This window comes from Coenobita brevimanus, chromosome 19 (assembly GCF_032717465.1).
Source record: "Coenobita brevimanus isolate Jiangsu-jjx chromosome 19, ASM3271746v2, whole genome shotgun sequence".
Classification (NCBI taxonomy): domain Eukaryota; kingdom Metazoa; phylum Arthropoda; class Malacostraca; order Decapoda; family Coenobitidae; genus Coenobita; species Coenobita brevimanus.
This window is the reverse complement of record NC_136972.1, coordinates 29594074-29596982: the sequence shown is the minus strand read 5'-3', so window position 1 is coordinate 29596982 and position 2909 is coordinate 29594074. Positions and strand designations below refer to the sequence as shown.

General features: G+C 44.4%; 1 non-coding gene across 1 annotated transcript; it reads left to right on the top strand.

The window, feature by feature from the left end:
- The first annotated feature begins 2322 nt into the window (after nt 1-2322).
- TRNAY-GUA (transfer RNA tyrosine (anticodon GUA)) lies at nt 2323-2411 on the top strand. Its single transcript is given in 2 exon segments — nt 2323-2359; nt 2376-2411. It is a non-coding gene; the product is annotated as a tRNA-Tyr (tRNA).
- Nucleotides 2412-2909: the final 498 nt, after the last annotated feature.

Below are 2909 nucleotides of genomic sequence, written 5' to 3'. Positions count from 1 at the left end.
ATCCTCTTCCCTTCCTCCTCCTCCTCCTCCTTTTCTTCTTCTTTTATTTTCTTCCCTTTTCTTAATCCCTTTTTATCCCCCTTCCTCCTCCTCCTCCTCCTCCTCCTCCTCATCCTCATCCCCCGTCTTTCTTCCTTCTCGTCGCGTCATTAACAAAATCTCCAGTCTTTCCCAGAAATTTATCTCAACCTCCTTCTTTTCTGTCTGTCTGTCTGTCTGTCTGTCTGTCTGTCTCTCTCTCTCTCTCTCTCTCTCTCTCTCTTCCTTTCATCGTCTTCATTGTCCTCCTCTCTGTCCTCCTCTTCCATTTTCCCTCCCTTTCCTCCTTCGTCTTCTCTCTTCTCTTCTTTTCCCTCTCCCTTCTTCTCTCTTCCCTCCTCCTCCTCCAGCCATTAATAAAACAACCCCCCACTCCCCCACCGCCATAAATCCTTCACTCTCAAGCTCCCTCGCACGTGACATCTAATCAGCTGTTTTTTGTTTACATCTGATCAGCTGATTTGTGTTTACATGCGGTAGCGAGACCACTCCGCTTAATTGCATCGATATTCATTTCCTTTTCATTAATGACTCTTACTTTAATTGCATCGTTTATTGGGGTATCTTTCAAGGGATTTTATTTGTATATCAATCTTTTAATTACATGAGAAAATTAGAGAATCTTAAGGATATTATTTTGACTACATGAAACTGTCTCTCTCACACCAGCTACCATACCCAGCGTTCCCTCTACCATACCCAGGATCCCCACTACCATACCTCTACCATACCTCACTACCATGCCTCCCCCCGCCCCCCCAAAGAACTGGGTCACAAATTATTTAAATGACTCTATTAATTTATGTAACAGCGGGTTCATCCAAGCGAGTGTTGATGTTGGCAATGTTGATGTGATTAGAAGAGAGGATGCGTGACTATAGCTTGAAAATCTAACTTGTCCTTCCTTGCCCTTCCTCACTCTCCTCTGTATTGTCTTACCCTGCCCTGCTTTGCCTTACCTTACCCTGCCGCACCACCCCACCAAGCCCTGCCTTGCCCTACCCTACCCTACCCTACCCTACCTTACTCTTCCCTAATCTGCCTTGTCTCCTAACGTGACTTAATTTGTCCAATCCTACCTTGCCCTACCCAACCCTCCTCCACCCCACCTTACCCTGTTACCCTACCGTATCCGACCCCATCCTACCTTCCTGTCATGCCCTACCCTACCCTACTTTGCCCCGCCTGCGTCTACCCTGACCTGCCAAACCCTATCCTACCTTGCTCTACCCTACCCTACCCTACCCTCTAGCTCTACCCTGACCTACCTTACTCCGCCATGCCCTGCCCTACCCTGCCCCAACCCTACCCCCTGCCCTACCACGCTACCTTCCTTATTCCTGCCAGTTTTAGCCCAAAATAACTCAGGCTTCTAAAGTATTATATTTCTTTGTTACAAGTGTTAAATTAGAAAGCTCTTAGGCCACAAATATTATAAATTCTCATATTTTAAAAATCAACAATAAATTTACTTTTTTCTTATAAAGCTAACTCTATCGTACATAATCTATCTATCTATCTATCTATCTATTTATAGCCCGACGCCCTAACCCCGCAAAGGGTGGCCTCAGACAGAACGCCTCCAAGTCGCTCTGTCACCCACCATTTGACTGCCCTCCCCCCATTTCACGCCCCGCTCCCTCATACACCTCTGAACTCCATCCCATCACCTCATCCTCGGGCTACCCCTCCCTCTCTACCATTCCAAACTTTAATCTATAAACAATAAATCCTACCATCACTACTAAGTCTTCAAATTAAGGGCTATTTAGAATTCATTAACTTAATTAAAATAGAAAAATGACTTAACTTTACCATAATAACTTAAAATTTGTTGCAGGTATTCCCATGTATCAGGTGAACAATAATTTTGGGAATTCTTCGATAAGGGTTAATGGGCTTCTCTAAATTCTTCGTCTGGCCATAAACTATCAGGAGGGGGTGTTTTGGGAGGGCTGGGGAAATATACGAGAGAGAGAGAGAGAGAGAGAGGTGGGGGGGAAGGGAGGGAGATTATGGGAGTGGATGGGGAAATATATGAGAGCGAGAGAGAGAGAGAGAGAGAGAGAGAGAGAGATTTGGGGGAAGAGATGGGGAGATATGACTTGGTTGGGGGTAGTGGGGAAGGGGTGCTGGTGTGGTGGGGGAAGGGGAAGGAGAGAGTAAAGTGAAAGATGGTATTACAAAGACTTCCATTATTCTCACACACACACACACACACACACACACACACTCGCCTCCTGCGTACCTGCACATTGCGTTCTACTACCATTTATCTCAGCGCCTTCGATAGCTCAGTTGGTAGAGCGGTGGACTGTAGTGGGTTCAGATCAGACATCCATAGGTCACTGGTTCGAATCCGGTTCGAAGGACAAACATTTTAAAATCACCCAAATAAACCTAACTTTATTTTCCATCTATTGCAGATATATTAGGAAAGATTTAGAAACGAAAAGGAAACGCAGATTAGGGAAAAGTGACATTGGTGGGCGGGAATATTGTGGACGCATTTATATCCTTCCTTTTTAAGATTATATAGGTTTGTCTTGTCTCGATTTCGAATATTCAGCTGGAAAAGGAGTTAGCATGTGTTCTAGATTCGAAGGACGTGTTTTATTATTTTCTGCTTTGAGATTATTTATATATATATTTATTTATTTATTGTCGATTTTAGTTTTACATCTATATTCTTTACTGGCGACAATAAATCATCATCCCCTCACTCCGACGACGCATTTTCAGCTTTCCCCAGCTAGTACGAGGAGTGGACAAGGCACACACCATTTTTCCAGTCGGGTGAGTGATTCTTGGGGAAAGCGTTGTCGTAGCAACCGAGAGCATTACCGGAAACTTTTGAAGGCTAATCATGA